The 25,529-nt window shown below is 36.6% G+C and overlaps 1 protein-coding gene and 1 long non-coding RNA gene across 11 annotated transcripts in view; both read right to left on the reverse strand.

Annotated features, from left to right (window-relative positions):
* LOC117677006 (uncharacterized) overlaps nucleotides 1-24,097 on the reverse strand; it is a 30,959-nt gene extending 6,862 nt beyond the window's left edge. The window contains exon 1 of the long non-coding RNA XR_015732664.1: nucleotides 23,873-24,097. This is a non-coding gene — a long non-coding RNA (uncharacterized LOC117677006). The remainder of the gene's footprint in view (nucleotides 1-23,872) is intronic.
* Nucleotides 1-25,529, reverse strand: part of ERC2 (ELKS/RAB6-interacting/CAST family member 2) — a 622,345-nt gene that overhangs the window by 488,234 nt on the left and 108,582 nt on the right. The window lies entirely within an intron of this gene.

Below are 25,529 nucleotides of genomic sequence, written 5' to 3' on the forward strand. Positions count from 1 at the left end.
ATAGTGAAAATTTTCAAAACATGAGAAAAAAGCTGAGCATGTATTACAACATCAAATGCTTCAACTGGAATCAAAATTAATACTCAAATCCAGTCGCATGAATCTTTTTATATGAGAAACATCTAAAGTTAAGCTCGCCTCCTGGTAGCTACATGAAAAGGTTTCTATTGTTTTCTTTGCAACAATCTGGCTATGATTTATCACTGCCTTCTTCCAGGATTTTTTCAATATCCCCAGTCTAGCTTACTGCTTTGAAATGTCCTGGTTATCTCCATTCAATCACTGATCAGGTGCAGCCTAGTTTGTAGATTTTGCAAAGGGAACCTTTACCATCTTGTATGATTGAATAAATGATAGTTAAGCAAGGATGTTGATATTCAGTGGTATTCCGAGGAAAGTGTAAAGGTGTAGGGGATTCATGAAAGAGATTCTCTGGGCACTTGATGCCAAGGAATCCTCACTTTTGTTCCTTCACAAAAGAAAAGAACTTTTGTCTTGTACCTCTCTGCTTATAACAAAAATTATTTCAAAAAAAAAAAAAACCCAAAAGAGATTGGTCCCATGAAGCAAGATATTGTATTCTCCATACCAACAAATTCCCCTTTAACACCCTGTTTCTATTGAAAAAGCTTTCAAGAGAAGAAAATGGTGGGATTTGTTTTTTTTAAAGGTAGTATGCACAAAAAGAGGAAGCAATTTGATTTCAGCTTTAGATGAGAGAAAAGTCTAATAAAATGGATAAAACAACAAAAAAAACCACATGAACATCAGCATCAAATGCAATAACCTCTCCAAGCACTTATCACTGTACATGGATTTCAATACAAATGGCAATATTAATATGCATAACCTAGAAACTGTCACTTTCTCATGCAGTCATGGTCTTAGGAGAAGAGAAATACAAGTAGAATACAAGTAGAAAAATTAAAAATGCATAGAAGTTGAAAAAAGTGTCCAATCAACAACACTTCACCCCACAGATGGGTCCCTTCCACACTGCAGGCCCAAAGCCTATGCCAGGGGTCTGCAACCTTAAATACTCAAAGAGCTATTTGGACCCATTTCCCACAGAAAAGAAAATACCAGGAGCCACAAAACTTGGGTGGGTGTGGCCAACTCGATGTCACTCACTTCCACCAGTCACATGAATACCTCCCCCCCAGCCATGCCTACCCAGCCAGTCATTACAGCAGAGAACCAGTTGTTAAAAAACACCGGGAACCACAAAATTATTTTGACATCTCTCTCTCTCCCTCCCTCCCTCCCTCTCTCTCTCCCCCACTCCCCCTCTCTCTCTGTATCTCACTGTCTCTGCCCTGGCCGCTTCTCCATCCCCCGCCGTTACCCTTACTTTCTCAGGCCAGGTGAGGAGTGACTGGGAGGGGAGGGCAAGGGGCGGGGCCAGCCAGTGGTGGAATCTCCTGACAGGGAGCCACAGCAGAGGGCCCAAAGAGCCACATGTGACTCCAGAGCCGCAGGTTGCTGACGTCTGGCCTAGGCATAGTACCAAGTCTTTAGGCCTTATGAAAAGCCAGCAGATTGAGGCCATCCTGATCTCTGGAGGGAAAGTGGTAGAAAATACCTCCTGGGTCCTGCCAACCAATATTCCTTAGCCAATAGGACCTGAAACAAGCCCATTTGGCAGACCAGATGAAATGGGGACAAACATCTGGGTAGAAACAACCAGGGAGAAAGATAGACAGATAGACATCGAGATAGATTTTATAAAGCATTTTCATTTTACATCCTCAGTGGGCTTATTCAAAAAAGTGATATATAAATATTGAAAACACAAACTTAAGAAAGAGATTGAATGTTCACTTAAAGACTGATATCCTTTTCTCAGTTTTTATCTATTTTCTGTAAACCTTTAAAATATGTGCAGGAAATTGTTTCTATTATAAATGTAACCCATCAACTGGATGTTGATTATATGCTGTTAGAGCTCCATTAAAAGTAAAACTGTATGTGTACAATAAAATAATTTTTATCTATGCTAAAAGTAATGAGATTATATAATTGTCTTTAACTTGGAACCAGCTTCTAGATCAGTGGTTCACAATGTGGGGGGCAATTTGATTTTTAATGGGGGCAATTTGTTTAAACCAAGTTAATGGCCTTTTAGGCTTCCTTTGCATGAGTAGAGTTCACTTTTTGAGTAAAGTAAGAATTATATGTCACGGGGGGGGGGGAGTGGCATCAGGATTGTAGAGATGCTTAGGTGGGGCATGGTCAAAAAAAGGTTGGGAACCACTGCTCTAGATCAGTGGCAGCATTATCTTCTTCCCTTTCAAAAATATAAACTAAGTTTCTTTTTTCCACTTTGCTTTTATGTTCTTTTCTTTTTTGAAAAATAAGATAAATTTCAGTTTCTGGGTATGATAAAAGTTGAACTCCAATACAGGACATTTATTACCATAGAAGCATAATATGTCTTCCACTCCCAAATTTAATTTAACAGGGTCTATAATTTTCTTTCAGTTTAAACACCAGAGTAATATTAGTCACTTTATTTGTCCACAAATTGCTATGTATGAACATTCAGTCTTAGGATACTTGTTCCTTAGACCTATATGGCAAAAAACTGTCATTCTAAAAAATGAATTTCCTTTTTGACACAAGGCTTTTGACAGGTCACCTATTGCGCAAATAATTGGAAAATTATTATTTAAAAAAAAAAAAGCTATCATCTACATCTGTAAAAAAATTCCTATATACATATAAACACACCCTTGTTGAACAACGGGGCAATGTTTACTGAAAACTTCCTGTTGCATTTCAGTAACAAACATTGTGGAGTTGGTTTGCATTTAGTGTAAATACAACAATAAGAAATTCACAAACTAATTTTTGTTAGATAAATGTGTTTAGAAAAAACAAAGAATATCTAAATAATAATAATAACATCCCAGACTTAACAAGTGTCGATAAGAAAGACAAAAACGACATGTTGGAGTCCCTGGAGATAGCAGAACAAAAGAGAAAGAACTGGAAAAAAATATACTGCTCAAAAAAATAAAGAGAACACAAGCAGAAGACATCCGAGATCTGAATCAATGAAATAGCCTTATTAAATACTTTGTTCTTTACATACAGTAGTTTGTACATTGCTCAAACAACTAAAAAACTACTGTATATAACGAACAAAGTATTTAATAAGGCTATTTCATTCATTCAGATCTCGGATGTCTTCTGCTTGTGTTCCCTTTATTTTTTTGAGCAGTGTATATAAAGATCTGCTGATAAGAAGTAGAACGACTGTGGCAAAAGAAAGCAAAAATAATATCAATAGTAATAGGTGCCTTGGGTTCAATACCAAACCATCGGCAGCATCACTTGAATGCCATCAGCATTGACAAAATCACCATCGGTTAATTGCAAAAGGCACCTTTGGAACAGCTTACAGTACCTCCTGCAACAATTACTTTAATATCATTAAAAATCAACATCAGCCTATCTCAAGTCCTTGGGAAGGACTTAATAGGTGAATAAAAATTCCTAACCCAGTCTAAACATCTGGCTGACTGTGGGACCAACCCATAATAATAGACAAAAACATATAACGTTGACTCAGTTTGGTGTACTGATTAAGGTACTTGGCTAGAAACCAGGAGATTGTGAATTCTAGTCCTTCCTTAAGCAGAAAACCCAGCTGTCATGGAAAAAAAAATAGAAGATGGAAGCCATAAGTTTGTCAACTGTCTTAACCAAAAATAAAGGCAGGATAAAAAATTATAAATAAGTAAAACTGGTAAATAGCCAAAAAAATTTCCCAGTGGTATTTTCCCAATGTTTTAAAGACATTTACTTTTTAAATAGCTGAGAGCTTTAGGCAACATTTAGAAAAATATTATAGGTGTCTTTAAAATGTAGAAGCCCATGGTGATAATTCCATTTCTAAAGAAAACCACAAATCATTATATATCTTGTTTTGCTTTTACTCATCATTAAAAGAACTACCACTCTAATTTTTAAAATAATTAGCAAATTAAAATACAAAGCAAACTAATAAATCTTTGCAAGTGGTTAGTATGGGGCATGACTGGAATTCTATACAATTACCTTAAAAATTCATTGAAATTGAAGATTCCATTGAAACTAACTGCATGGGCACCATCTGATAAACACAACCAATTTTAACTACAGATCTTTAGCAGCTGAAATGCAAATGTAAGTTTTTACTACAAATGCAATATTTGCAGATAAGTATGTACAATTTTACCATATTTCTCCTCCACTATTATGAAAGAGGAAATATATCATGTAGCTTGAGTTTAATTTTTTTCCCTCTTTCTTTAAGTTCTTGGATCCTACTGTTACACATAGCTTCAAGATTTTATGTCCTCCATTCCTCTCTTCCATTCTGAAAGAATTCTCACAACTACTGTATTTCTCCTCCACTGGATCACTCAAGTTACCCAAATCCCCAGAGTCTTGTCTGAACTAACCCCAATGCAATAATTGCATTTTGAAAATGAAATATAGCTAATTTCAATCACAGGATCTTTAAAAAAAAATAGAGCTACCGGTTTATCCTCGGGCCAACACACCACACGGAGTGAGAAATTGGAGACTTACAGAACATTCTTTTTAAAAGGAAAGGAGACTGGAGGTGGTTGAATCAGACCACGGAAATGGCAGTGAAGATGCAAACACCATTCTGTTTACGCATGTGATCTAAATACCTACCCATGTCTGAAGTTCAAATCAAATTTCTATCAAGAAACCGTGTGCATAATGCAGAAGGACAACATGCTGTTCTCCCCACCTAGTCTGAACTTTACCAAAATCCCTTTTCACCTTTTAAAAGGAAGAGAGAAGAAAAGATCATAAACTTTCGACTATCACACGGGACCTGCTGAACATATTGTAAGTTTCGGAAAACAGGACTGAGCAAATCCTTCCCTCAGAGGTGGGCTTCACATAATTTAACAACCGGTTCGCCCCAGCACCAAAAATATTGCTCAACACGCTTGCATGCATGCACACGACTTTAAAAACACAGCAAAATAGGACAGCATAGCACCAGGGTGCAGGTCACAACTATCAGTTCGCCCGAACCAGTACGAACCGGCTAAATCCCACCCTGCCTTCCCTACCATGAAATGCAGACGTGAAACTGCCTAGCTGACAGGGGTCAGCAATCTGCAGCCCTTTGCTGTGACTCCCTGTCAGGTGATCCCACCACTGGCTGGCCCTACCCCTCGGCCTCCCCTCCCAGTCACTCCTCGCCTGGCTTGTTTTCTTTTCTGTGGGAAATGGGCCCAAATGGCTCTTTGAGTATTTAAGGTTGCTGGCCTAACATATAAAGGCTTTAAACAAAACCTGCACACTAGGGGTTTTTTTTAATAGTGAGGGAAAAGACAACTATTGTGCATTTCACCAATGTAAATACTGTTTTAAGAAAGAAATAGGTAACATGAAATCACTTAGCAGAATTTTAGTGCCAACCGCTTCCCCTAATAAGTAATCTTCCCTATTTTTTTTCCCAAAAGAAAGGTCATCCCTACAGTTTTCTATTGTTATTTTAACCCAAACTTTAACTGAAAGGACCATATGCCTTCAATTAACAGTGTTCTGGCCTCAGACTGACAGAAGAAATGGTTGGCATGAACTATTCCCATAGTTCCTATTTTTTGATGCCAACAGTTACCAGATTTTTGGTTAATGTGAGGACCCGACCTTCGAAAGAAACAGAGGTGTCAATAGAATGCACCACATTTTTCACTTTTTTCCACTATTCAGAATGCTCCCCAAAGTTTTAGAGAATGCCTGATGACTATTAAAAAAAGATTTTTTTAAAAAAAGAAATGGAAATATAGCTGGAATAAGAAGTTGATGTCAAACACCAGAACAAACTAGTACTTGTTCCCATCGCCGTTAATTGGTGTATAAGAATAAGTGGCCTTGTTGGGGTGTGCCTGATCTTCAATGCACAAAATGAATGGGCTTCATTCTGCTGCCTCAGGTTTCAGAATCCCAGCCTTTGATTAAGGCTAGAACTTTCAGACCATGACAAATAAGCTTTAGAGTTCAAACAGAATCCAGAGGGTGGCAAAAGAAAAGAAAAGCCCCAGCTAATTCTAACCAGCACCTTTGCCTTTAAGAGATGTAAACTCAAAACATCCACACACCTGCCTTCACATTCAGCACATCAACTGAGTCACAAGCATCTAAAGGCAATGAATACTTTGGCTGTTGCAACCCACTTGCAAGAACTTCCTACTCCAGCCTGGAGCGTGACATTTTTGAAGTTTCAATCAAGATTCTGCGTTTATGAAAGAAATCCATTAAATGAGCCAAAAACATCAAGGGCTGCATGAAAGCTAATCTTCAACATGAGGAATAGGTTACTGCATGGAACAATCATGAAGACTTGTAAGAGTAACAAATATTTGTCAAGATTAAGTAATTTTAATAAAATATTTACCACTTTTTGCCAGCTTGTCATGTTTCGTTCTCTCTTCTATCCAAGTTCAGACCCATGAGAGAGGTAGTAATTACACCCAGAAGATATACTTCCTCAAAAATCCAAATTTCTTTCTTCTTGTTATTTTTTTTTTAAATAGGGAAATAAGCAGCTATATTCACAGCTTAAAAGACCTTGGGAGGGAAGCTCATATTGACATCAAGATCTATCCCCTTTTGCAAAGCTGTAAACTTTAAAGAGTAGGGGAAATTGCACAGGCCATTCCATCACCTTTGTTGGGGCCAAATGACATTTGGCTCCTCTCTGGCAGCCCTGCACTCTTCAGTGGCCCTGATACCCAGCTGTAAAACATTTGTGTGATGTTATAAAGGGTTTTTAAAAATCTTTATATCTTAAATAGTGCACCAAGTGTCATCCAGCACAGTTGAGCCAAGCCTGTTCATCTCAGCCAAATGTTGAAACATTCTATGTTTGCACATTTACCCTCCCAAGGATCTGCCAATATTCTTCTCATCACGTTGGACATCTATCTTGGTCCCCAATCTGTCCCTGAATCAATGTATTATTGCTCAGCCATGTTCCCTATTTGCCAATCAGCAAAGAGACAGACTTTCTTCCAGCTGAAAGACTTCTCAGAAAGGAGATGTGGAGTGATTTAAACACAGATCCTCTGAGACCATAACCTTTTGCCTCTGCTTATTTCATTTTGTCAACCTTCTCTGCTCCAACCAGCCAAAGGCTTATACCCTTCTGTGACAAGGACTTCAGTTGGGGAAAAAGATGAGATCAACCCAGGAAGAGACTGTTTTGACATTTTGTTCTAATGTCAAACTGCAACTATAATCCTCCAATAGTACTTCATAAACAAACTAAACAAGTAGCTTTAGTCCCTCAAAGTAGTTTCTATCCCAGGAGGTATTGGGGAGGAGGAAAAGTGTCAAAGAGAATATTTTTTCCTTGATTAAAAAAATAATAAAGATAATCATAATGAAATAACTCTCAGGATTACTTTGTAAAATGAACACACACACAATCCACGCGTACATACACACCTGTGGGAAATATACTTTATATCACAATGCTTCTCATCAATCCAATCGATTTCTTGTGCCCATTCAAGTGAAATGGAAATTTCTTGATATCCTTATTATCAGGATTTAAAATAATGCTTGAGAATTTTATTATGCTTTTACCTGGATTTTAAATTGGCACCAGTGCAATTCTCAAGTTACAGCTGGATAAATGATCTCATATTAAAGAACTATACATCTATCCCATTAGTTTTGGGAATCTCTTAAGAAACAAACTGCTCATATTATAGTTTTATGAATTGAAGATAATGTTATTCTGGAGAATATGTAGCTAGGGAATATGCAATCTTTTGGGTAATGAACTTTTTAGTAGACAAGCAGAAATAGTCTGACAATCTCTATAAATTGCACCAGTGCCAATGCAAAATCTAGGTAAAAGCATAATAAAATTATTGAAAACATTTAAAAGCAAAGGCATCACAGTAGTAAGCTTTGAGGAAAGAGGACATTGTGGCCATTGTTGTTACAATAAAAGGGAGGGAGGGAGGGAGGGAGGGAGGGAGGGAAGGAAGGAAGGAAGGAAGGAAGGAAGGAAGGAAGGAAGGAAGGAAGGAAGGAGTAGAAGAGAGGAGAAGATGGTAGAGATAGCAAATGAAAGAGCCAGGGGTTTTGTGAAAGGTGAATATCTTTCCTCTCTGCTTTTAATAGCAACATAATGTGAGAGAATTAAGCAAATAAAGCTTCCTGGTCTAAAGATAAATAGTTGAAAGTTCACTCCTGCTTTGATATTTTTATAAGAGCTGCTATTAAAGAGATAAATGTAATACTAGCATTTGCCTCCCCATTTGGCTATTTTGTTATGCTAATAAAATCTAGATACCTTTTCCTCCCACATTCTTGATTTACCAGATTACACAATCCCAGTCTTTAGCCAGTATTTTCTTCAAGGGGCTCTCTTTCTATCACTAGTTGCCAAAATTTGGAAGGAATATACCTCTTGCAATAATTTTATACCTGAATGAGTACGCACAAAACAGAAATTCTACAGATCAAAGTTGATCAATCAAAATATTGTACTCCTCAATGGATGTTCAGAGAAGGCTGGATGCTGTTTTTGTTATAATTTAAAAGAATGATAATGATATAGATAATAGAAATGCAGTCATGTCTATTAATAACTGCTTCGGCTGAGTATACTGAGTGATGAACCAACATGTTGTAAATACATTGAGGATTAAAGATGTTAATGCTTCAATACCAATGAATACAATACCAATTAAGAAGAAAAATAACAGCTCTCAAAAGAAACCAACATGGCTGCATAAAGAACTCTCAAATTGAGAGTTCTTTTTGTCTTTCAAATTGAAAGACAAAAAGGACAAGTATAAAAAGTGGAAAGAGGGGCACATAACTAAGGCAAAATATCAGCAAATAGCCCGAGCCTGCAAAGTGAGGAAAGCTAAGGCTCACAATGAACAAAGGCTTGCGACAAAAGTAAAAAATAACCAAAAAAAGCGTCTTCCAACATGTTAAAAACATGGCAGAAGATGGCAATAGTTGTCCCCAAATATAAAAAAGGAAATAAAAAGGATCCTAGTAATTATAGGTCCATCAGTCTGATTGACATTGACATTGCAGCAAAAATATATGCTAGATTCCTTTTCAATAGAATTGAAATCTAGGTAGAGGAAAATCATATCCTTGCAGAAGAACAAGTAGGTTTTAAACAAAACTGATCCACTATTGATAACTGCTTTGTCTTGAAAAAGGTGTGTCTTATACTCCGAAAAATACAGTACTTAACTTGTTTTTTGCATCTGTCTTTACACAAAGAGAAAAAACAGCCCAACCTATCAAAAACAGAACCACAAAAAACAGATTAGGAACACAAGTTAAAATAGGGAAGAAAATGGTAAGTGAGCACCTGTCTACCCTAGATGAGTTCAAATCACCAGGACCAGAGGGGCTACACCCCAAGTTTCTGAAGGAACTGGCAGACGAGATCACAGAACCACTGAATTATATCTTTCAAAGATCCTGGAGCACCGGGGAACTGCCAGAGGACTGGAAAAGAGCTGATGTAGTTCCCATCTTCAAAAAGTAAAGAAAAAAAAAAGATCCAGGAAACTACAGACCTATCAGCCTGACCTCAATATCAGGGAAGATTCTGGAAAAGATAATCAAGCAATGAATCAATGAACACCTAGAAGCAAACAAAGTAATAACCAAAAGCCAACATGGGTTTGTCAAAAACAGATCATGCCAGACTAATCTTATTTCATTCTTTGATAAAGTGACAAAATTATTGGACCAGAAGAATACTGTCGATATAATTAACTTGGACTTCAGTAAGGCATTTGATAAAGTAGACCATAATCTACTACTAGATAAAATAGAAAAATGTGAGTTAGACAGCATCATCACCAGATGGATTTGTAACTGGCCAACCAACCGCACTCAACATGTAGTCCTCAATGGAACTGCTTCTACATGGAGGGAAGTATGCAGTGGGGTACCCCAAGGCTCTGTTTTAGACCCAGTACTCTTCAACATCTTCATTAATGATTTGGACGAGGGGATAGACGGGGAACTCATCAAATTTGCAGGCAACACCAACTAGCAGGAATAGCCAACACTCCAGAAGATAGGCTTAAGATACAGAAGGATCTTGACAGACTTGAACATTGGGTGCTATCTAACAAAATGAAAGTCAATGGTGAAAAAAGTAAGGTTCTACATTTAGGCAAGAAAAACAAAACACACAGCTACAGTCTATGTGGTACCTCGCTCAATAGTAGCACTTGTGAGAGGGAACATATTTAAATGGACAACCATTTAAATATGAACCAGCAGTGTGCAGCAGCTGCCAAAAAAGCCAACACAGTTCTAGGCTGCATAAACAGAGGGATAGAATCAAGATCACATGAAGTGTTAATACCATTTTATAATGCCTTGGTATTATAAAATGCATCCAGTTTGGTCACAACGATGTAAAAAAGATGTGGAGACTCTAGAAAGAGTACAGAGAAAAGCAACAAAGATAATTAGGGGACTGGAGGCTAAAACATATGAAAAATGGTTGCATGAACTGGGTATGTCTAGTTTAATGAAAAGAAGGACCAGAAGTGACATGATAGCAGTGTTCCAATATCTCAGGGGCTGCCACAAAGAAGAGGGTTTCAAGCTATTCTCCAAAGCACCTGAGGGCAGGACAAGAAGCAATGGGTGGAAACTAATCAAGGAGAGAAGCAACCTAGAACTAAGGAGAAATTTCCTGACAGTTACAACAATTAATCAGTGGAACAACTTGCCTCCAGAAGTTGTGAATGCTCCAACACTGCAAGTTTTTAACTCTGTTATTCTGTTATTCTATTTAATTATATCCCCAAATCTACAATCTGTCAATTTATGAAGACTTTCGGATTTCTTGAGTTTGGGCCATTGCCAAAAGCATCATAACATATTTTATGACCATCACTTTCATACCAGTTAGTAAATGCTGGCTTTATCTATAATTCTTGGCCTTTGAACTCGCTTTTTCTTTGCAATAAGGAAAGACTGCAAAAATGTGATTTTATGTCACAATTTAATCTATTTAAACATTGGGCTATAGTAATTTTTACATGCTGTGAATATTATATTTCCATTGTAGTAATATAATACTTAAAGTTCCAAGACTGTACATGCCTACCCCCCTCCACCCCCGGAAAAATCAAAAGTATAGTCCTAAAGGTTTTTAATGTTATGACTGAATGTTAACATGATAGAAGTGAACTATTAACATGTGAACAGGCAATAATTGTGTCAGCTTCACTGAATTTTAATCATTTGGTAATTTGTTTAATAATTTCAGGAACTTTTTACATTAGTTCTGTGATGTTTTTATGTCTTTATTTTTCTGTTTTACTTTATCTGATTTGCCTTAGAACTGCAGTTAACATTGATCACCAACTATAATAAAATATATTTATTATTTGATCAAATTAATGTCAATTAAATATACATTTAATTTAACATTTGAAGTAAGGCCATAGCATTCCTCTCAACTCAGAAACTTTATGATCCTTGTCAAAAGTTAAAAAATTTAGCATGGCCATTTTTTTCAATTTACTGCAGAAACTATAAATGTCAACATCATATTCCCAATATCTCCATTTCTATCCTTACTTTTTTTTTCTCTGCTTATCTTTTCCAAAACATCTCCATTCTTAGGAACTCTAAGTTACAGTTGCTCAATACTTTAAAAAAAAGTTCTCCATTTTTCTCCTTTTTTGACTTTCAGTTATTTCTTAAATCCTATCTTCTAAACACAAGCAGTTAGTGGCATATTAGTTACAGCTAGTCCCTGTTTAATGTCTATTCATTTAGAAACTGTTCCAAATTATGATCACATTGAGCAAAGTGATTTAGGACAAGTGCTCAAAGTTCCACTATTGCAATCCCCACACAGACACATAAACAAAATTTGGACCCATTTGGTCCCACCTGCATTTATGGCCACATTTGGGCCATCTGTTAACTCAGCTGCCACCAACAACTAGCCCATCCACTGGGCACCACTATATAGCCAGGAGTTTGAGCAGCCTTTTTCCAAGACCAAGTCTATGTTTGAGGGCTTCTCTCAAACATAGACTTGGTTCATCTAGCTCACTACATTCTACTATACTAGATCAGAACAGCTCTCAAATGTTACGTGCAGTCTTCTAGATATAATACTTCACGATTGATGGATTGACTGACTTGATATACCAATCACTTTCCAAGTTTCTCAGCTTGTGCTCCACCATTGGACTATAGCTTTTCCATGTAGATCTGCTACACAAGGAATTACAATGGCGCTTAGCAGCATGGCTTTTCATATGCCATTTTTTAAAAACATCCATATTACCAAAACGTCTACATTGTACTTTTGATACAAAACCAGAGGGACTGAAACTAGATCGTACATTCTCAGATTACCAAGCAGTATGTTTAAAAGGATGTAGAAAATGCTATCAAACACTTTTTTTAAAATGATCTGTTTTTCTACAACTTAATTCTACAACTTAATATATGTTAAATTATATGCCTGCTGGCTCTGCATATATTTACAAATGAACTAAATTTGCTTCTTGCAAATATACACTAACTCAAAATCAGTCCAATTTCCTCCTCCCTTCAGTTTGGGCCATTTTCAATTTCAACATAAAACATAAAAACCGTTGGAAGACCTGAAAGACCAAATTAGAGACAGATCATCATGGAGCAAATCTATGTTGCTAAAGGTCAACACTGACTTGGCAGCACATAATCAGTTATCACTCAATTGATCAATGTAACATAAAAATATAATTAGCCACAATGAAGTACTCGGAAATATTTTAAATGGAGAGTCCTAGTTATCTATACAGATACATCTATATTTATCTATTTATCTATACAGATAAATCTTACCTATATTAACTGCCTGACGGCAAATAGTTGCCACGACGGCTTATATCACCATGAACAAAGCCAAGTAATTCTGTGTAGGTAGGATCAAAAAGTTAAAGGCCGCACATATGGCAATCCAATTTAAACCAGTAGAGAAAGATTCACTTTAATATATACTGTAATTGGGCAGTAAATACCATTCACCCGTTAAATGCAGCAGAATAAAAAGATAATTGCTTTACTCCAAAGGAAGATTGCAATAGAGATCAGGGAGATCTCTGAAAGAAACCTTTTTCTATAATGGAGAGGATAAGCAGAGGTACCTCCAACAAGGTAACTCACCTCTCTCACAGTTAATCACATTTGAGCAGTTAACTTGATTGCATATGTTAAATCTTCATTGCTAACCATATCAAAAGAGCTAGAACATTAAAAACAGGAGTGGAACCTCATATAAATCAAGATGCCCAATGGGATGGGATGGGCAGGGCAGGGCAGGGCAGGGCAGGGCAGGGCAAGGCAGGGCAAGGCAAGGCAAAGCAAGGCAAGGCGGAGGGAGGGAGGGAAGGAGGGAGGGAGGGAGGAAAGGAAGGAAGGAAGGAAGGAAGGAAGGAAGGAAGGAAGAAAGAAAGAAAGAAAGAAAGAAAGAAAGAAAGAAAGAAAGAAAGAAAGAATTGAAAATATATTGTTGGAAAAATAATCCCTCTCTCTCAAACAATGAGAACGATCTATGACCAGTCCTTGGTGCATGACTGTAGGTTTTATAATATATGTCACCCTATAGCTATGGGGATGCAAGTATGTACACATATATAAACATACACATAAACTGTACATATAAACTGAACACACAAAAAAGGTTTTTGTTCATTTTAGTCATTTATTCAAACCAGATTTTAGATGTTATTTATTTTCATGAGTTTTAGACAAGATCTTTTTTAGCACATTACAGAATCCCGGAGGGGCTTCCTGTATTAAAGACAAAGTCCAGTACTGTAAATGCTAAGTATAGTAAAGGAGTGTTTTTTAGAAATATTGCCAAACATATTTGAATATGCAGCAATCAGGCCAAGAAATCTGTATGCTGGAAGCTAAGAGCAAAACTGGCAGTTTGGTTTCTTATCTGGCTCATTTGTTTTCAAGTCTGTGCTACCTTGTAACAACATGACCTAGGCTAGCTTTACATCACAAAAATTCAAAACCCAAATTCTGGATACTTTTTGCATATGTTCCATCCCATTAGTGTCACAACATGTAGAAATCATATGTTTCTAACAAAATTATTTAGCCTTTCAGTTTAAATTCTGCAAATGCCTATCTAGAGGTTTTATCCAAGAGCCCCAAATAAGTACATCAAAAACAATGTGGCTGGAGGGGAGGATTCTGAATTTTTGTTTTGTTTTAAAAGTAGCTCCAGTTCATTTTATTCCAAGACAACAGCTTCCCAAAAATATTTTGCAGTGTAAGTGAATACAGATCACTTTGGGAACATTAACCATTTTAGATGAGGTTTTAGAAGCCAACAAATTTTAGACCTACAACATTCTATTTCCTAAAACTGCTAAAGGTTTTTCAAAGAAAAGAAAAAATACAATTTCTTTAGGGCTGAAATACATGGGAAAGTATTTTAAACTAGCTTATTGGAACTCAGTTTTTAAAAACTGCCACCATTGATGTACTGAATTCTAATGGTCTGCAAAAAGTGCATTAAAACTTCATTTAGTGCTTGTTCTTACAAAGTAATTTCTTGCCAGAATATGAAGAATATATCAGGCGATCACCATGAAATACACATACTCATTGTGTGGTCCTTAATGAAACTACATCTATGCTTAGGGAAATAGGAAAGTATGTGGAGGGATCCTCAAGGGGCCCAGTGCTCTTGAACATCTTCATAAATGATCTAGATGTGAGGATTGAAGGGGCACACATCAAGTTTGCAAATGACACACAAATAGGAAGATAAACTCAAGATTCAGAAGACTTGAGCATTGGGCCTTAGCCAACAAGATGCAGTTCAGTGGTGAGAAAAGTAAGGTACAGGATAAGTGGTACCTGGCTCAACAACAGTGCCTATGAGAAGGATCTAGGTGTCCTGGTGGACCACTGCTTAAACATGAGTTAGCAGTATGCTACATCTGTCAAAATAGCCAATGTAGTCTTGGGACGCATCAACAGAGAGATGTGAGGCCACATTTGGAATACTTTGTCCAGCCCTGGTCACCACAATACAAAAAAGATGCTGAGGCCCTAGAAACAGTGCAGAGAAGAGCAACAAAGTTGACTAGGGTTCTGGAGTCTACATCCTATGAAGAACAGCTAACAGAATCAGCAGACAGTTTTCCAATACTTGAAAGGCTACCACAGGAAAGAGGACATCAGTTTATTCTCCACAGTAACCTGAAAATAAGGAGGAATTTCGTGCAGGGAGAACCATTAAGCAATGGAACAGCATGGCTCCCAGAATTGTGGATGTACCATTACTGGAAATTTTCAAGAAAAGATTGGTCAACCATTTGTCCAAGATGGTATGAGGACTCCTGACTTGGGCAGGGAGTTAGACTAGAAGACCTCAAAGGTCCCTTCCAACCCTATGCTTCAATGATTCTGTAAAGTTTTTCCTTCCTCCGAACAAACACAGATTATATGGTACCCTCACATTTAAGTGGAACAGGTTGATATGGTTGAGCTGCTCAAAATCAAAATCTAGATTAAGATCTAGATTGTTTTATACCAGTTGGTTTGAAAGTTAAGGGCAGACTTTTAGATTCATTCTTTTACAATTCTTTACATTTCTTCATTTTCACCAGATTTTATTTGCACAGTTTTATAGTAATCCTGGTTTTTCTTCTGAAATTGTGACTCTGCAAATTGTTACGTCTCTGGTCAGCAGCATTAGCCATTCTTTATTATTTACTTCACTAGGTTTGAAGTAATAAGATGTCATTCATTCTTTTAAAATCAGTTAACAAAGCTGAAATTATTGGTCTTACCTATCTCCTGTGCCACTTAACTCTGAAAATCCACAGTCCTGGAGAAGGTTTAAATGCTCTTCATTTTCTAATGCTGTCTATGTTCCCATTATCCTAAAAATTCCCTACAAGTTTCATGTCTATTCCTTGCTGTACAACGGTGCTGCTTGTAGCCCCCTTTCTTACACACATTCAATTATATCGGAAATTTCTTACTGGAAATGCCATTATAACCTAACTCCTTAGTCTCTCTATCGAGTATCAGATTCTAAGATGATTAGATATGCATTCCAATTTGTGCACAAGTGTGAAATCATCACAAGGATTATAAACCTTATTGCTGTAAGAAGAATAAATACAATCACCTGAAGAAGAAAATCACATATTTTTTAAAAAAATAATTGAATATGATTTTGCAGTAATTCTTCTCACATGGTAATATAACATTGGTCCAGTGTTTTTAATTAATTCATCTTTTTATTCTGTTTAAAAAATAATATTTCTGTTTCATCAATATTCGTGGAATTCTACTACCCATTTGATTTTTATATAATAATGTTCTCATTGACCACTAAAAAGTGACATCAGCCGAACAAGAAACCAACTCTTAATCATTGCAACATTTAAAGGTCTGTTAAACTTTCATGTTATTCCCTTTAAATAAGTAGATCACAATAGAGCTATATAGGAATTGCCCAAATCTTGGATATGAGCTCTCCAAAGTGGTTACAAATCATAATTTTTAATCTGACAGAACAAGATAGAGAGTAAATTATAGTTAATTGTAACTAAAAGTAATCATAATTTAAATCAAATTAAGCATGGTTTTTGCCCTGTTGTAATGGAATGTGACAATGACCTTGGAAGATGGGAAGAAGAGATGCCTCTAAGAAACTATCAGACAAAAGGGGGAGGAGCCAACCATCATGTACTGGGCAGAGAAAGAAACTTAGAAAAGTTCTGCCCTAATTTATCAGGCAGTAAAAGGAAACAGTTTGTACTTTCAGACTTGCAAGATTCTGTTAATGTAGCCTTTGTCAACTCTGAAGCGAACCTGACTGAAGCCATCTTGTGCTGCCTTATAGTTGCCATGAAGCCTGAGAGAGAGACAGGAGGGGGAAAGTAGATAGCCCAGCTTACAGTCAAAATATAAGGTTTTCCTGTGGGAACCAAGGTCATTGTAACAGGTGGCTGGTGAAGGAGGAGAGGAGCCTGCCAGCTATATTCATTGGACAATGTGACTGATGATATTGGGAAGGAGCGAAGTTTTACTTTTTTAATTAGGTGAAAACCACAGGAACTTTTAGAGTTGGTTTTCACCAGCTGTGTCGATATGATGTCTCCAATAAACATGTTCTATGAGGAATCTACCTGCCTCGGAGTTCTGCTTTCAATGGGTGCATTTCTCGAAACGCTGGCAGACTTACAATAAAGTGGAATTAGTTCATCTTGTTGTATTTCCTGTTTAATGTACTTGGGAGACTGATGCTTGGCTGACTATTTTTATATATAGTACTCCACAAAAAAAGTCAAAATGAGGTTAAAAAGAAAAGGTTTTTAAAAATTATTTCAATAATTTGTAATATTTGTTGTGATTGGTAAATTTCTGTTAAATCAATGAATTAACTTACTATTATTGCCCCTGAGGTACTACTGAGTCTGTCGAACTAACTCAGTAAAAACCCTTTTGCTCAATTAACAATAGTTATTTTAAAGTTTAACTCAGACTAATCGTTTTTCAAATAAATATACTATACAGCAGGTAAGGTTATGAGGCATTTCATTAAAATAAAATATCACTGTGCTTCTGTGATATATCTGCACAAGCTTATTTTTGGAGCCAATCAGGTAACGTGAGGCTTTTCAGGGGTTCTGGAGCTCTACGTATGAACCATCTGGTATGGTTTTATAGCACCGATACTGCAGTTTTAACGGCATACAAAAAATAACTTTGGAACATTCTGATTTCACAAAATGTATCTGCTCAACTATGAGCATTTGTCATAAATTGGTTGTTGTTTTTTATCTACTCCCTTAAGGCTGCAAGCAATATGCATACACAGAAAAGGAGGTTTGAATTCAACATTCATCTGCTGCAACAGAACGACACAGATTTATTATGAGGCAACTTTATTTTTAATTTTGATGGTTCAATTTCATGTAGCAATTTCATTTTTCCTAGAATCCTAAATTCTGATTAAATGTTCCCAGAAGAGGGGGAGGAGGAGACAAGTTCTAAAAAAAAAAAAATAGAGAAGGAAGAGAGAGGGGACTTTTGTGAACAGGAATCAAATTTTAACCAGGCCCCGACAAAAAATCACCCATTAGTTTATCGTTCCAGAAGTAGTTCTTAGAAATCATGTATTACAAGGGTTTGAGGAACCATAGTTTACTCGGTTGCAAAAACGGTGAAATCTTACAATCCTCATTCAATAGTGCCATCTAGTGAACCTACATAATTGCAGCTTTACCAAGACCATCAGCTGCTCTATGCATGATTATTTACACTTAGATCAATTTAACCTTTGCCTCCGAGGAAGTAAAAAAGGCTCGCTGGACATCCACTGGGCAAGAAAAGATGAATTTTAATTGATTTAAAACCATAATCCAAGCTACTGGGAGGACCCTAAAAGGCAAATCCGTGTCTTGAAATACAACCCAAGTCATACCATCTGTTTATATATGTCTATGTGAATGTATTAAATGTTTCATGATGAATTTATTTTTTCACCAACCAGTTATTTCCTGATCCAAATCTTCAAGAGGCTGTTGCTGCTCCTCTTATAATTAAGACAGAAAAAATAAACAGAAAAGGAAAAAAGATATTTGAGGAAAGAGAAGAAAAACAGTCACATAGCTGCTAAACCTGGAATGGTAAATGGTAACGACGCACCTTTAGGCTACGTTCCGAATCCCAAACACACATATAGAGCAAATTATTATGGGGCTGGGGAGAAATAATGTTGGCATATCTTCTTGCACATTCCAACATTACCACTTTGTGCTGGCCAAGGCCGAAAATGTGCAATGTGAAAATCCTGATATTACTAAAAATTGCACTTGCCCCTCCCACGTTAGCAATATGGGATAAATTAACTTCGCCTGATCCATGGCTGGTACGGTTGACTGGCCCATATTAGATTACCTACAGTAATAGAATGACTTTGAATCCAGTGGATTCAAAATAAACAGTTCCCAGAACACTCCATTTATTGATTCTTCATCAATATATTCCTCCCTGGCAGCAATTGGGGTACCTCTACAATGAAAGCCCATTTCTTTTTCTTTTACTTAATTTCCAGCTTTTCTATTGCTACCAAGGTGGCCAGTACTCTGCAATGTAAATAAAGCCAATAACAAAGTATTACTAATCCTACTAAAAAGCTTGGCTGCATAAGATAGCAATAGCAATATAGACTTATATATCACTTCACTGTGCTTTACAGCATTCTCTAAGCAGTTTACAAAGTCAGCATATTGCCCACAACAATCTGGGTCCTCGTTTTACCGACATTGGAAGGATGGAAGGCTGAGTCAACCTTGAGCCAGTGAGGAGCAAACTCTAGGCTGTGGGCAGATTTAGACTGCAATTCTGCATTCTAACCACTGCGCCACCACGGAATGTAACAATCTAATAGGAAATATTTGCAAAATGTATTTTCATATTTTAAAGCTATTTTCCCACTTATCTAGGATTAAATATGCAAAACTCAAAGCCTCAGATGTGATGTCTTCCAGAGTATTCCCACTAAGATGCAAGCAAATGCATCTTAGTGCATAATTCTCTGCAGATACTACTCACCTGATCCAAATATTTCCCCATTGCATATTACAATTGAGATTATATACTGTAAGACAAAGTTTCAACTGGATAGGCTGTATTTCTGTATTAATGCTGAATCTCAACAAGAAAATCAGCAGGAGGTAAATTAAAAAACAAACAAACATGACACTGAATCATCATATTGTATGTGTTGGATATAGCTTCTTAATGTTTTATTTTAAAAAAAAAATCCAAGAACCTGAAGTACTTGCATATAATGCAATCAGTCCTATATTATCCATACAGGATTATAAATTTGTCTACTTAAATGTTAACAGAAAAGTATTTTAAAGAATTAAGGATTTTTTATTAATTAAGGAAAAGGGGGGAAAGACATTTATACATACAAACATTCATGCATACATAAATAATGAATGTTTTTAGATAAAGACCTAACTAACTTTTCCATTTCTCACATTTACAGACAACAAATGAAAACTCACCTCTACAGACAATATAATATTACAAAATATAAAATGGCAACCAAACTCCCAGAATATAACTCCCACTAAACTAGCCACTAATGCCTGGGGGAAGAGCCAGATCTTAATGGATTTTCCTGAAAACAACAAAATACAAGAGTTATATGGGGAGAGTGAAGGTAATCCTTCCATAGAACAAGTACAACCATAGAAAAGGCAGGCTTCCTAGGTCCCAAAAGATGACAAGGTTTAAAAGAAGAAACCTGGAACAGGCTCTCCCTTTGGGAGCATATCAGGCGGAGAGATGTTCTTGGGAAAAGATAGGCCCTCAAGTAACCCAGTCTATGACATGTAAGGCTTCAGAGATCATAACCAGCAGCTTGAATCATATTTGGCAGCTTTTTGGGAGTCAGTGCATCTCTCAGAGTAGCCATAGGGAACTGCACCCATAACTATCCATGTCACTGTATTCTGAATCAAGTAAACCTTCCAGGTGGTTTTCAGCCCCATGTAGATTGCATTGCAACAATCCAATCAGGAAGATATCATTGTGAGTGATCATATGCAGGGCCCCTCAGTCCATGAATGGGTACAACTGGCATAACATAACATTTCCATTTCTTTATACTAGCCCAAAGTCAACAGATGACTTTGCATAGGAAGGTTTCCTTTCTATGTAAAAAATATAAATATTTTCTTGCATAGAAAATCAATTTAAACTAGGAAAGGGAGCTTGGCTCTGCTAGGGGTATGTTGCTGGTTTCCAAAGGAATGTACTGCAGATTTTTCATTAGAAAAGGCTCCACAAATTTCCTCATTGTTTTTGCCAACAATGAATTTAGCACAGCCAAGGTTTCCTGCTGTTTTTATTACTTGGAAAGTGCCATTTTGAGGAAGCTAGAATGAAATTGGCAAGAAAACTGCCAGTTTCCCATTCCACTCAGTACAGAATGACTAGCAAACCCACATCCAAAAATAGTATGGCTACCAGGCCAATGGATCAAAGATGGAACAAGAATGAAGCAGAAGTGAAGGCTTCTGCTTCCACCCAAACAGCTGTCAGGTGTGCAGTTTTGACAGGAGTTGCTAGTCTTACAGAAATAGTGATAGGTCATTTAGGTGACCAGATAGGTGAGCAGAGCACCTCTGTACCAGTGAGCTGTCACTTAGGCAACATTAAAGATGGCCATCCCTTCTCAGCCAACTGCCCATATATGTCAAAGGCCACCCAGGACAATGATAATGTTATTTTGTCTGATAAAGCTGGGTGAGAAATATCCCAACTTCTGTCCTTAAACTGGCCTGCAGAAAATCTATAAGCACGGAACAATTTGCCAGCCTTGTTAGAGCCCAGTTGGGCCAGCAGAAACTTTGTTGGCATAGTTAATGAAGTCACATATGCTCTCCTCAGACTGGACATACTGTAACATCATTATAATTATCATCACTGAATTTAGATTTGGAAGACAGGGAATGGTGGTTTTTAACTGTAGTCTAAGAATGCTATGCCCCGAGGGACAGTGTGAATGCATGTGATGAGTTTCATCTTCTGCTGGGGAAGAATTGGGCCCCACTTGCCTTCGTTATTTAAGTTAAAATGCTGTGATAAGCATCCCACACAGCCAGTAGATCCATGCAGCCCTCATCTTCTTTTTTTGCACCCACTTGCAGCATAATTTCCTGGAACCTTTTGACATGGGTTTAAATAAAATAGGTTAAACCTTTAATTAGTTGTAATTCCTATAATAAAAAAAAAAAGATGAATAGAAGAAAACTACAGGAGGGTGAGAGAATGCTAATAACTTGTCTTTCTGTAGCTGGGCAGAAAATTAAGGCAGTCTAAATATGAAGACTATTGGATATTATTTTCTACATCAGCCCCACCCTCATCCACCATTTGTTATAAAGGCATAGTACATTTTCAGTTGATTATGGAAACTTACTTACAAGTAAGTAAATTAAAGAGTCAAGAGAAAAGTACTTGTGACATGCTGTGCTTCAGGTAGCAAAAAAAGCTTGTCCTGCCTTTGGGCCTAATATTTTGGCTGTGGTAGTGCTTGAGGCAGCAAAAACGCCTTCAACCAGCCTTAAATATAATTACTGTTTTCAGGAATATAATTGGAGTGAATCTATGTTTTCCTGTCTGGGGTCTGTGCCAAGATTATGAAAGCGTCCTACTCCACACCTACGAATTCGGTCCAAAATATTGTATTTTAATTTATACACAGAATTTTAATAAAATACAATCGCCTTTTTGATAGGATGGTATTCATAGCATGCACGAACACATATATACACAAAGAGAGAAATGTTACATACCCATATATTGAGCTCATGCAGTTATATTTATACCATATCTGCATATATTCAAGCACAATTCAGAGTTTGTGAGCTTGTCTAAAATAAGTCAAAATGAACCTAATAAAGAGGCTGGTGTTGGAATGGTTGCTAATCTGTATAACTAACTTCTCTGGAGAAAGAAATGCTTGGGGTTGATAAAAGGTTTCCTTAGTAAATTATAACTGGCTCCAATGAAAGGCATTTACAATAAACACAAATGTCTGCAAAGCATCTGTTTTACAGAAGAAATGTTACTCCGTGAATAAGTTCTAAAAACTTTGCCATAAATAATTCATGTCAGCAGTTCAAGTTCTATTATCAGTCCTCATCCTTTCAGTTGGTTATTTGCAGAGAGAGAAGCAAAGTTTTCTCTGGTTTAAGTTGTCCAGCATTTGAAACGGGTACTTGTATAATTATACACTTACATACATCACCACCCTATTTTTCAGTTTAACAAAACAACTTTGATAGAAGCCTGGGTTAAAAACTGCACGTAATAATGACATCATATTCTGTTTTAGGGAAAATGCATTAAATGTATACTCGGTTTGTGAGAGTATCGGTATATGTATACATAAAACACTTAGTGGAACTTTACACTTTATTAGAGATTTATCAACTAAAGGCAAGATTTTAACAGCAGTAATAATTTATATATATTTAATCCTTAAGGTACTTAGAGTAAAGCATGTGAGGTCACTACATTTAAGAAAGAGTAATAATAACTATCTGTGCTAGATTTCCACATGATTAAAAAAGAATTATTTTTTTTATCACATCAGACATGTGTGACAAAATTTGAGAGTAAAAGTCAGGAATCCTTTATTTTAAAACAGGAAAGTTAATTAAATGTATTTTTATATTATTAAATATAATTTAAAATATAGTTATAAAATATAATTTGCTGTACACAAATATGGAAATCTGAGGTGAAGTATAGGCCCACACTGGCTCCATCACAAAGTTGAAACAGCATGATTAATACATTGTCTATGTAAGAGTACGATGTTATTTATGAAGTGATTTTAAACTTTATTTTAGAGCACCTTTCCCATTTTGGGTCAAAAAACTGTAGCCTCCAATTTTCTGTATATTGGCAGTGCTGACTTCTGAGAGCAGTTTGCTATGGGGGGGGGGCATTACAATGTCATCTATTCAAGTCATAAATCACATCCCCAAATTCTTTTAAAGCAGTTTGAAAAAATGGATACAAAAAATAACTTGTTATAAACATTGGAAAAACTGCCTTTAATCACAAATGTTGCCCAAATACAAAAGTCTACAAGTTGCTCAAATTGCAATTTTAGATGAATATGTTTTTCTTTGTGAGCCGCCCAGTCATTTATTTAATAAAATAAGTAAATAAACTTTAATTTACACAATTTAAAACCAATGTAGGTTCTTCTGCCTACATTTTCTCTTCACTAATAACCCATGCTTACCAAGGGTAATTGGAGCCAGGAATCTGTCGCTAAGCAATATATTCATAATGTGCGATATCATATCACTGCACCACTTACAACAACAGAGCTAGCTGTCCTAATGGCCATTGTTTGGTGAATCTCTCACAGTCACAGTGCCTTGCATTCACATGTTCAACATATGTGTTAGAGAAAAATTATTTCTCTATAGCTGTGCCTATTAATGGCTTTTGGAATGTACAGATGTGTGGGCCAATCAGAGGGCAGCTAATATGTTTGAATCTCCAGGGCCCTCCTCTAACTGTCACAGTTAGAAATATAAAAGGAGATTCTTAACAGAAATCTTTGCTCTTCACCTTGCTGTTCAGTTTGATCTTCTGTCTAGTATTGTATTGTATTCTAGGATCTTCCTTTAGATAACTGAGCAGTCTGGAAGTCCGTTAGAAGAGCAGTTCTGTGGTATAAAGTGGTATTTCTTCTGAGGAAGAATATTCATAGATAGCATAGCTTAGAGAGAATAGATATGTATATAGATAGATAGCTGACAGTATAATTTATAATAGTAACTTAGTGATGTTTATTAATTGTATATATATTATTATGTTTTTATTGTGTAAATAAAAACATTTGCTGTAGGCTGCTTCAGAGGCTCATTTGTTTAAGTAGAGTTTCATAGAGATAGAGGTTCACGGTTTATTGATTTATTAACCTCCACAACAATATGCAACCTCCTGCCAGCTCCCCATTGACTTTGCTTGTCAGAAGCTGGCAGGGAAAGTCACAAATGGCAGTTGTGGTACTGCAGAACACTGTGGCATCATCATTGCAAGCCACTTGCCGAATGCTCAGATCATGATTAAGTGACACATGATTAACAGCCACAGCTAAAAGGACCAGTCATGAGTATGCCTTATTTGGCATCATTGTAACTTTGGACAGTTGTTGAGCAAGTCAATGTTAAATGAGGATTACTTGTAGTATATCTGGAACAGATGCAAGGTGTCCAGTAACAACTAGAACTTTACAAAGGCTTTTGCCTATGCTCTGAATTGCTCTGAGGACTTGGAAAGTAAACATTTTAAGAAGAGTGAAAAAATTACTGTCCAGGTGTTGACACATTTTCTCCCTAAATTATACAGTTAGTGTAAACTTCGTTAAGAGATTTTACAGAGATTATAAGAATACTAATGCTGCGGTTTCTGGTTACTCCAAATCTAATTCTATTTGGATCCATTGATCTATAAGAGAAAGTTTGGGAATCCTGGCTTTGAAATAGCTCATTGCTAATCCTGTGTAAACTTTCCTTGTTCTTTTGTTATTTTATTTTCAAAGGACTAAACATGTTCTACTCATTTTGGGAAAAAGTTAAATACTTGAGTGTATCCAGAATAACAGAGTTGGAAGGGATCTTGAAGGTCGTCTAGTCCAAGCCCTTGCTCAGGTAGGAAACCCTATACCCAACACATTTTTTTAGAATAGAATAGAGCTGTAAGGAACCTTGGAGGTCTTCTAGTCTAGCACCCTACTCAAGCAAGAGAACCTATACTATCTCAGACAAGTGACTGTCCAGTCTCTTCTTAAAAACCTCCAGTGATGGAGTGCCCATGATTTCTTGAGGCAAGATTTATTTATTTATTTATTGGTTTGATTTATATGCTGCCCTTTTCCGGAGACTCAG

The sequence above is a fragment of the Pantherophis guttatus genome, chromosome 2 (assembly GCF_059756535.1).
Source record: "Pantherophis guttatus breed Tessera chromosome 2, ASM5975653v1, whole genome shotgun sequence".
Lineage (NCBI taxonomy): Eukaryota > Metazoa > Chordata > Lepidosauria > Squamata > Colubridae > Pantherophis > Pantherophis guttatus.